Source organism: Cryptomeria japonica, chromosome 1, assembly GCF_030272615.1.
Source record: "Cryptomeria japonica chromosome 1, Sugi_1.0, whole genome shotgun sequence".
Taxonomy (NCBI): domain Eukaryota; kingdom Viridiplantae; phylum Streptophyta; class Pinopsida; order Cupressales; family Cupressaceae; genus Cryptomeria; species Cryptomeria japonica.
Window position 1 is genome coordinate 210,557,733 of NC_081405.1, and position 12,154 is coordinate 210,569,886.

Below are 12,154 nucleotides of genomic sequence, written 5' to 3' on the forward strand. Positions count from 1 at the left end.
CATCGCAATTTGCGATGGTCTTTAGAAGCTCCTAGCCTACTGATCTGATGGCACCACTCCATAGTACAAGTCTCTCCAATAGGCTATCTCCTCCCCTACCTGCAGAATATAGGTGTATGTAGCCCCTGTGTCCTCTGTTTCCTGCCTTCCTGCCCTCAGTGCTGTCTCAGCCTCTGTATAGTGCTGAATAGCCTAATCCCTCAGCTATCTCCTTAGTCTAGCTATATCCCTCTCTAGATCCTAGATCTCATCTGCATGTCCTTGGCAGATCTCCCTCAAGGATAGTAGCTCATCCTTGTCCTCTCTCCCCTCACCCTATCCCTGTGGCCACTCTTGTCCCTATCCCTGTCCCTATCCCTATACTTATCTAGGAACCTGTACCTGTCTGGGAACTTGTGTTGCTTGCACCTATATCAAAAATCCACCTATCTCTCCTCTCCGCCCTCTCTCCTCTGAGCCACTCTCCTCTCTACCATTGCACCCCCCACTATCATCTCCATCACCTCCACCATCCCCACTATCATCTCCACCATCCCCACCACCACCCTCTATCAACTCCCCTGGATCCATTAGCCATGGAAATGGATGCTCTGTCCAATATGCAACATACTCTGCATCCATCCCTACATCCTCCACATCTGCCCCTATGTCCCAAGGAATGGGAACCATCTCTTGCATCTGTGTCATTGCCTGATCATATGACAATAATGGACCTAAATGCACCCGATCCCTCACTGTCTACATATACATCCCTGATCCTCGTGGCATTCATTGTATCCTATCGAACTACCTGCATACCTAGTCAATCAACTACCTCTCAATAATATATGGTGTCCTCCCTATCAGATACCTGCTCCTGAATACATAGGGCAGCTCGACTGCATCATCCTCCCACTCCTCATAGTCTAAGTAAGGCCTCCATACCACACTATCTACCTCATCAACAACCCTACGCCAATACTCTAGCCTCCCAATCTGTTGTTGAGAAGTAATCATATCATACAGGTGTACATAGTTGTGCCCATGTCCTCTGCCTCTAAAGTGTATTGGACGTGTAACCGACAAATGCTCATATGCCCATACCTGCAACAATGTCACTCTGCATCCTAATCTTGTTGATCCATGATATACAAACTAATGCAACTCATAGTATACATGTGCCAGTAGACATGATCCCCATGAAAACCTAGTGTTCTCAGTCACCAATGTCTCCAGAGTCCTCCCCCATCCCATAGCCAACCCTCATGTCATCTTGTCCGGACAAAGGAATCCACTAATCACTCCTACCAACACCATTGGTAGCACCAATCCTGTTGCTGTCATGGTTACCCAAGCCACATGTCCCACCCTCATCTCCAGTCCTAGATCTTGAAACACTCATCTCAGTGCATCCTTGTCTCCATCTCGATCGTAAGGAATTAACTCCCCAACAATTGGTATCCTCAGTATCCTGTATACATCCTCTAAGGTGACTATCACCTTACCCATTAGCAAATGAAACGTACATGTCTCTGAGTGCCATCTCTCAGCTAATGTAGTCAGCAATCCCATGTTCACCCAAAACTTAGGCACATACATAATGTATCGCAATCCCATAGCCCCAACTACTACTCTATCCTTGAATGTGAGCTCTACGCATAACCCCTGAGTCGAAGGGTATCTCTCCCGTGACTCCAGCATAGGTAGGTCCTCCTGCAGTCAAGCAAATCAACTATGTCAATCCTAGTAGTACTCCCTATTCATCACAAAGTGTTTCTTTTTATCCTAGTTCTTATATCTATCATATGGCACTCAATCCTAGTAGTACTTCCTATTCATCACAAAGTGCTTCTTTTCTATCCTAGTGCTTATACCTATCATATGGCACTCTATCCTAGTAGAATTCCTTGTTTACCACAAAGTGTTGCTTCTATCTTGTAGGGAACCTACTTGAGTGTATCCTCTTGAGTAGCTTATCCAATTGACAACATATGTTATATCACAAAATTGTCAATTTTAGCCTAATCCAATTGGCAACGTATGTTCTATCACAAAATTGTCAATTTCTATGGTACTCCTTGTTCATCACAAAGTGCCTCACTATATCCTATCCTAGGGCCTTTTCTTGAGTGTATCCTCTTGAGTAGTTTCTTGATTGGCAACGTATGTTCTATCATAGAATTGTCAATCCCATCCCTATCTGTTATCCTAGTCTTCCCTAGAGGACCTTCTTGAGTGTATCCTCTCAGCATCTTATCCAGTCGACAATGTATGTTTATCACAGAACTGTTGATTCCACCTTGAAGACATAAACATGCATTCATGACACAAACGTGCTTGCATACTTCATAAATATGCCTACCCTGCATAGACATGCCTGAAATACACAGACACACTCACATTGAACATAGACACTACTGAAATCATAGACACACCTGGCACAAACATAGATGCGCCTAGCACCAACACAGACGTGCCTTGGCATTTTCCCCCCCCCGCTTGACACTTTTTGCAACCAACCTAATGCGCATTTATTACACTAACTAGCGTGCATTTATGACAATAATTAATGCAACAAAGTACAAGGAGGTTTTGTGGTACTTACCGACTCTCCTGCATCTGCTGGCATCCAATATTGGTGAACGCGATCAAATCTGTGCACCAATACCATTGTTATTGACTATTGACTGCGCTCTGCTCTCTGCACTCTGATCTCTTAGTTATGTGGATGAAAATGAGGATGTTTTCCCTCATAGTCTATCTTATAGACTACCTTAGCCCTAGTCTCCTGAGTGAGTCTTCTTTGTCTCATGACTCTGTCACTCTATCCTATCTTGTCAGTCCTTTCTAGCCTTTCTTTCTTATCCAGAGACTGTCTGTGATCTTTTTAGAAATTTTAATCCAATCTCTCGAGGGGATATATCATTCCCATCTTCGGGCAACTTTGTATTAGTTCATCTTATCTTCTTTGAAATAATGCGACAAGCTGCATTGTCTCAAAGAGGGGCAAAATCTAGACACCTAAAATTGTCCTGTCTAATTAAATAAATATTTTTATTTATTTAATTATTTTATCCTAAGTCTTCTATTAATTAAATAAATATTTGTTTATTTAATTAATTCATTTATCCTCTTCTAGCCTTTCCTCATTTAAATAAATACTTTTATTTATTTAAATTATCCTTTTTCTAAATTAAATAAATATTTTATTTATTTAATTGATCCCACTTCCTCTATTAATTAAATGAATCTTTATTTATTTAATTAATTCATTAACCTTTTCTACCCATGACACATATCATTCATCTCTTAATTCCTACGCTACCTACCCTCTAATCCTAGCCGACCATTTATCTTTTACACCTCTCAATCTTATCCCTCCATTTCTTATAGTGTCTTCTATATAAGGAGATGCTTCCTTCATTATCAATCCTAATCAATCTTTCAAGAATTCTAGCATTTGTACTTTCATATGTGATCAAACCTACTTGCAACCACATTTATGTTCTTTGTTGAGCTCTTGTGCACACATAAAATCTGAGAGAAAATATATCAAGCAAGATCAATGGAGATAGGAAGAATGGAGATCCAAACCCTATTGGACATGTGATGGTATAATCTTTGTGATTTTGTTGATTTGCATTGTCTTAGGTAATCTTCATATGTTATGGTGGATCTTTGTTGTTGTTAGGCTAGGGTTTTGTGGTTGAATCTATTTTAGTCTTTCAATATTGTTATTCCATTTTTACCATAAACAATTTCTACATTTTTGTTGCAATCTACATTGTCTTTTTTGCCTCATAATCAATAAGAATATAATCCCTCATATGTATTCTCTCTACTTGTCCTAATTTCCTATTTCCAAAAGTATGATCTTTATTATGACATCTACTATTTTGAAAGTATATTTGGTGGATTCAACTCATATTCTCTCATAAACCAATGTTTCATAAACCTTTTTACACCATTTGGATGAAATCCTTGAATGTATATTTTCTTTTTCAACTTATCATCTGATAAGTTACCCATCAATTTGTGTACAATTTATAAATTGTTAGATTAGTTCTTAGTCTCAAAAGTTTTTGAGCCTAACTCAAAGTTTTTGGTGAGAAGTTTAACTTAGTGGCTACTTCCTCCATTTCTTGGTTCTTGAAAGGAATATCAATTTCAAATGTGTATTCCCTTCTTAGAAAGATTTGTTTCTTCATTGAACTATAAATCATGTTTTTTTCAATTAAATCATTTTATATAAATATCATGTTCTCGGTGTGCATCAAAATTATTTCTCATGAATAAGAAGTGGATTAGTATGAATATTTCAAACACCTGGTGAATAATTATATGAATAATGATTCTTATACTTTCTTTGCAATGAACGCTCCATCAAAAACCTACAAGTAAGAAAAGAATGTAATGACTATGCTATATTCACACATTTTAAATAAATTTAGCAAATAGCAATCTTGAAAGCTATCTTTAAAAATAGTGAAAGTGATAAAGAGAAGAGTAAGATATTATGTCTACCCCTGAAAAATGGTAAGATATCTAAATAAGTGGAAACTGTAGAGGTGGGGATTTGTCACCTCCAAGATGATGAATAGAAGATGACAAATTGACCCTCTTCTATCTCACTCAAACTAGGACTAAGGATGAGATATTACCAAAGAGGCTTGAGAAAGACAAGAGAGTTGCAAAACGTTATTGTGAGAAATTGAGAGCATTGTAGCAAACTAGAAACTGTTGTAGCAAGAGCCAAGAGAGGTTGAATAAACAAGAGAGCCAAGAGACATGAGAAATTGCTTGGAGAAGCTAGAGAGATTGAAAGAAGAGAAAAGAGATTTAAAATGAGAGAGTATGAGAGAAAGAGAGGGTCACAAGTTGTTTGAAAGATTCGGGACTATTTCCACCAACATGTACAGGTGACAAGTGAAAAGGCATGCTCAGAACTGACATTCAAACGTTGAGATTTCACAGCATAAATGTGCAATGGGCAGACATCTGCGTGGCACACTAGTGTTGAAATGAATCACACTCAAAAATGGTAGGAGACAAGGGAGACATGCAGCTAACAAGAATAATGCTACAAGGGAGCTACCAGAAAGGAAAGTCTCGAGCATCCTAAGAGGGAAAAGGCAGCAAGGGCTGAAGTGAGCCTACTCAAGTGCTAGGTGAATAGACACCAAAATGGTTACAAAAGATGTAGGTCAAATTACAAAGGGGTATGCAATTTTTGACACTCCATTTTGCCCCCACTTTAGTGGTCTTATGAATTAACATGAATATATGCACTAAAGGAAATATATTGAACAAGAAATAACATCATGATACCAAAAGGATATTGTAAAGGAAGTAGATGAATCTCCAAGCCAAGGAAGCATGCCCTAAAGCTGAAGACCTACAAAACAAACACATTAGATAGAAAAACCTGCACGAGAGAACAGGGTTAGAGAATAAGAAAATCCCAAGATAATAGGGTTAGAACATGATTAAAAAAAAGTTAACATACACACGAAAGCACACGACAAAGAAACTACGATCTTGAGTCAGCAAAGTGAAAGAGACCTTGATGTAAAAGGTTGTCTTAGTACCATGCATCATCCCCAAAATAACAAGAAACAACAAAGAGAGGAATTCTAAAATGAAGAGAAGAAAGTAAGAATCGATCACTTCAAAGAATAATGCACCCAGAAGTCAAGGAAGCAACCAATGTCGAAGAGATAGTATGTGACCCAAACACTAGCTTGATGCATCACTAGCAGTCATGGTGATGATAAAATAGATAGATCTAGCAAGTTGTGTTATTCCAGATGATCAAAGATAAGTAGCACCAACCTTGCTCTGAAGGAAGGCCACTACCAAAAGATAAGATAAATAAGATAGTCGCAATAGGGAGGCAGATTTTCATTGATCTGATGAGGTTGCCCCTAGTGAGATGAAGCTAAGATTTGAAATAGATATTATTACTCAATACATCACAAACATGCTAGCTACAGACTACCATGTCGAATGATAAGAAAAATGATAGAGATAAATGATAGATAAGATAGTGTAACATAAATGAGCCTCTCTTTGGAGGGAAGCCCCTTGTTACAAAAAGATACAAGATAAGCAGCCATCATTGGTATGATATACACCAATATGGATAGAAAGGTGTGTTATGATATTTATCCATACAATAGGGGAATTAGATAAATAGATTTGTTGACATGGGTAGTGATACATTAGATAGCCATGTGATTGGGTGATTAAGGATAGATTTGATCGCATGGGTAGCGATACACTAGATAGCCATGTGATTGGGTGACCAAGGATAGATTTGGTAAGTAGTAGATTGACCCCTACAAAGGTGAGAAAAAGCAATAAATCAAATGGTTTAGCCCCCATCTAGGCAAAGAAAATGATAAAGAAAAAGATCAAGTGGTTTGGCCCCCACCTAGGCAAACATGAAAAAGCGATAAAAGGATAGTTACCACAGTAAGTGAAGAAGATCACCTTTAATGGTGTAGACAATGGTGTTCACATTATCCCACGATACAAAAGAATAGTCATCTTTGATAGCAGGTGTGAATGATACTTTTGGAAAGTTAAGGTGGATAGGGTTGACTTTATATTCTCCAATGAAGGAGCTTGTAAAGTCTAAGGAGCCTCAATCATCACCAATAAATGCATTTAATTGAGAAGAAGATGGATTTGAAGGAGATGGAACCTTAGATTGTGCATATGTCTTAAAAAGATTAGGTGATTCACTTTCAAAAGGAACGCCATGAATATATTTTACCTTCTTTGGAGAAGGACTAGCTGCAATCACATGAATGATTGGTCTCTTAGGCCTTTTAGGGGTGGTAGAGACATAAATAACATTCACAGACTCATTATGATGTGTAGAATATTAAGATGAAGGAATTTGTTCAACATCGACCTTTGGAAAATTGGATATGAGTCGAGACTCATCATTTACTAATGCATCATCTCTAGAAGAAAGGTGTCAATGATTTCATCCTCTTGTAACAAAACATCCTCTGAAACAGAAGATATATTACGAGAGGGATCAAAGGCATAGAGTGACATAGGTAGAGCTAAGTCACCATCACAAGCATAAAAAGGAACATCATTAGCACTTTGAATAAAATTAGAAATAGAATTAATAAAAGAAGATAACAAATGCATTTTAGACATAGTTAACTAATTTAAAGAAGCAATGCATGACTGAAGGAATGATAAAGAATGCTTTTGAAAATAATATAGAAGAAGTGTTCACATCAGGTTCACAAAAATGTAGAGGTGCAGATTTGTCACCTCCACGATGATGAATCTCAAAGGACAAATTGATCAGCCGCTACCTCACTCAAATTGGTGCTAAGGATGAGCCAGGGGATAAAAATGAACAACTAAGCTAATAGACTGCAAACGAGACTCCCAAATGACTCTGTTGAGTCTTTGTCCTCGGGGAAAGTGTGCGGAGTTGGGACAATAGCGTGACGTGCTGTCATCCAATATGAACATAACATAGAAACCGTACAGGGGTAATATTATACAAATGTGGAAAAAAAGATAAGATAATAACACAGAATGAGAAATATTAGAATGACTTAAGAAGAGGGAAAAGAAGGAAGCTCACAACTAGTCCATGATTGAAGCCTCCTACTAAATGATCTCCTTCTTATGATTATAAATTTGCACACAAGCAAGAAGGAAAATGTTGGGGGTTGTGTTTTGGAGTCTGCCTCAGTCGGACCCCCGTTTTGGTGTTTCCACCTCCACAGACAACCCAAATAGATAGATAGATAAATAAGATAAAGGCAAGATAAGATTAATGATAAATGATAGAAGAGGGATGTGATAAATCCTAAGATGCTCAAAGATAGGATAAATATATAGATATTACCAAAGAGGCTTGAGAAAGCCAAGAGAGTTGCAAAAGCTTATTGTGAGAACTTGAGAGCATTGTAGCAAACTAGAAACTGTTGTAGCAAGAGCCAATTAGAGAGGTTGAATAACCAAGGGAGCCAAGAGCCAAGAGAAATTGCTTGGAGAAGCTAGAGAGATTGAAAGAAGAGAAAAGATAGATTTAAAATGAGATAATAGGAGGGAAAGAGAGGGTTGTGAGCCATTTGAAAGATTCAGGACCGTTTCCACCTACATGTGTAGGTGACAATTGGAAAGGCACGCTCAGAACCGACATTTGAACATTAAGATTTCACAGGAATGCGTGATGCATGGACATATATGTAGCACACTAGTGTCCAAATGAATCACACTCAAAAATGGCAGGAGACAAGGGAGACATGCACAAGTGAATTTAGCACAAAATTGTGTCACGTTTCAAGCCAACTTATGTTTCAAGCCAAATTGTGTTTAATATAAGAAACCATAGGACAGAGAGGGGTAAAAGCACAAAATTGTGTCACGTTTCAAGCCAACTTATTAGCACAAGTGAATTTAAGTAATTCTAACTAAAACTTAATTTTAGTCAAATATATGGTCTATATAGATTCATTATAGCTAAGCTATATATGGGACACAACTTTTCCAATTAGAAGTGTCTACTAAATGTATATTTTATACCACTTTTGGGTCTAATAACCAAAAAGAAATTAAAATTAAAAAAAACTCAATGCTTCAACAAATCCTACTCTTATAAATAATTTTTTTTTTCAATATGAAAATACCCTTTTATAGATCTATAAGTGAATTTTCTAAAATATATATCTTTTAATATTTTAATTAGTTTTTATATTTTATATTTTATTTTTATTGAAAGTAGGTCATCAACACTAAAATATAAAGTTGATTATCTTGTCAAGGAAAAATACTAAAATTTATTTAAATTTTTTGAAAAAGTATGATGCAGTAGAGAATAGAATCTATGTCAAGATGATATAATTATTTTCTAATTTGGATAAATAATTAAGAATAAAGGTGATGGGAATTGGAAAGAGTTATATCTCAGCACACACAACTTGTCAAATTTATTGAAAAAAATATATTAATTAAAAATAGTAAAAAATATATCCATGCACTAAAGTTTCAAGTTATCAATGTACACAAAAAAATTGAAAAAACCTAGGTAAAATTTACTAAATAAAGTGTGGTGGATTCTGTAACTTCAATTTCAGCATTTTATCAACAACTAAATTATAATGTTTACTTTATAAAAAAACTACAATAATTAATTTTTTTAATTTTTGTTAAAATTACAAACATAAAATAGACAAAAGAATTTAAATTTTATTAGTTTACATCATTTCAAAATTCAAAACATATATTTCACTTTCTATTGATTTAATTTAAAATGTTGAATCAACATTGACCATTTCCTTTATAAAAGTGTGACACAACTTTATAATTTTACCTAGAGGTGAACGAAACAAAACATGGCATAAATAAAAAGGATAAAATTTAAGAACTCATGAAAAGAAAAGAGAAAATGGTAACTAAGATCATGAAAGGATATCCATATAAGAAATTTAAGCTAAAAATAAGTAACTAAATAAGTAAACTATAAGAATGATCAAGTTTTAACTAGTATTCCATTAGACATATCACATTCAAATATTTTAATCTCATCTCAAAATGTAACATCTATTTCTCTTAGTTTAAAGATTATATATATATATATATATATATATATATATATATATATATTCTTTCATTAGAGGTGGTGGGCTATTTTAGATTTTTTAATAAAAATAAATCTTTTAAAGGTAACTATGAAAAAGAAATGACTTTAGGATGAAATATATGGTTTTTTCATATATATTATATCATTGTTATTCTATAATTGATTTCTTCAGTATGTGAGTAATTTATTCCTTACAAGGATCATTTGAAGGCATGCATATATCAATCATATATTTATTCTTAAACAATATAGGATGTGGAACTTGATATGATAATTAAGCATGGACTCGTTGGTGCATATTTTTTAAACTAACATGCAATATCAATGAGAAATAAAAGTAGGTGATCCACCATTAACATAGCTTTGCACTTATGATCCAGACCATAATAATCATTCTATGACATTCTCATCATTTGAAAATATAATCAACATATTTTAAAGCATGATAAGTTGTATAGATAAAGATTTTAAGAACGATGTTTGGGGATAATAATACTACAAGAGTAGTTTTATTTTGCATTGTCATAAACTCTTTTATCTAATCTATAACATATTTGGTATACAACATTATATATATATTATCATTGTGTCAGTTTTATCTTGTACATAGTGTATTCTCTCTATTTCTCCTTGTCCATGAATTCATTATTAGTTCCTGCAGGCAGGGACTATAGTGGAGGGCTATTCTCTTAACTAGTGAATAATCTACATTGAGGCAGCCAATCAAACTTCACTATTTCTTTCCCTAAATTTATTTCCGTATATGTCTTAAGGACAACATGCTCAAATTTTAATTCATGACAATAAAAAAAATTAAAGTGTAGTACCCCTACCCTAGCCACCTTTGTAAAACTAGTTTGACCTTGGTTGACTTTTTTTATGTGGCAATCTTGAATGGATGAGGTAATGTTTAGTCAGATATTATGATTATTGTGTGTATCTATTAATATGCTTTCACATTGATTCTTATGTAAGTTTAAACTGTCCTCCTGATTCTTGTTATTAATCTCGAGATAAATTCTTCATTAAATATGTGTGTGTGTGTGTGTGTGTGTGTGTGTGTGTGTGTGTGTGTGTGTGTGTGTGTGTGTGTGTGTGTGTGTGTGTGTGTGTGTGCTTGTCTGACTCTTGGTTGCAGGAGATTGCAAGTACAGTACCGCCTAGGTGTAAGGTTCGTCTTCACTTGGATTCGCAGGGTTGAGTATACTTCTTTCGTCCTTAGAATTTGGGTTAGGTGGTCATAAAACCTTCAGTTTACCCTAGTCATACTCAAATGAGCGTCGCTTGTGTTCTGTCAGTTTTCTTTTCATTTGGGTTTGTGGGTCGAGTAATTGGTTGGCTTACTTGGTTTGTGTGCTTGGTGTGTGGTAAATAGAGTATTTAACCCTAAGTATTTATTTTGATTTAATGTGTTCATTTACGCATTAGTAATTGAGGAATTAAAATAAATAGGTTTCTTTTATGTGATTAATCATTAATTAAAAAGATCGCCCTATTTTTGTTTGTAGTGAGTTTAATTTAATGGTTAATTTTAAATAACGAATTTATTCAGTTTATGCATTTTAAAAAGGAAAGATTTAAATTTATTGGAAATAGAAATAATTTAATCTCTTTTGCTTTTTGGAATAGAAAGATTAATTTTAATTATTTAAGAAAATCAATTTTGATTAGAAAAGTGAGTTTTATTCATATTTATTTTATATAGTGTGTAAGATTGATTTTGAAAATTTAATTTAATTAAAAATATTTTACCCTCATTAATATTGTGAAATGCAACTATTAGCTTTGTTAATTAAAAATTAAATGAGGGAGAAAAGCATTTCTTTTAATTAACTAAATTTATAATCTCAATGCATAAACAAATTAACTATGAGATAATTCCATAAACTTAATTAATTAATTAATTAAATTAAGTTGCAAGCTGCATGATATTAGAAATATATTTTTATTTAAATTTAGTGGAAAAATAAATTAGATTAATTATATTTATTGTTCCTGTAATTTTAAATAAATAAATAAAAGAATAAATTAATTAATTAAAAAAAAATGAATAAAACAATTAATTGAAATTAAAGTATTGTTTTAATTCTTTATTTAGAAAATTAATTAATTTGCATGAGAAAAGAAAAGAAAGAATAATGATTTTTAATTATTGCATGTTAGCTTATCTTTTGTTATAAAATTAGAAAATAAAATAAAATTACTTTTATTCTAAATTTAGGTTTTTTGAGAAAAAGCTATTGAACCTAGAATTTTAGTTTAAATAGGGAATAGGTCTTTATTTTAGATACACATGAAACAGGTCAGGAGTTTAGGTGAAGAAATTTATTGGAAGCTTAAGCTATACCAGGTTGGGTGGCTTCTTTGATTTGTTGGTTTTTAAGAAAATAATTCTATTTATCTCTGAATGGTGTGTGTAAATTATTTGTCAAATCCAAAACCCTCTTCTGGTTAATTTAGGTTTTGATTTAAAATTCTTGCCTGATGTTAATTTTCTAATTTATGGGAGTAATTTAATTTTGAGAAAATTAGGGAAATTATTATGAAAAAAAT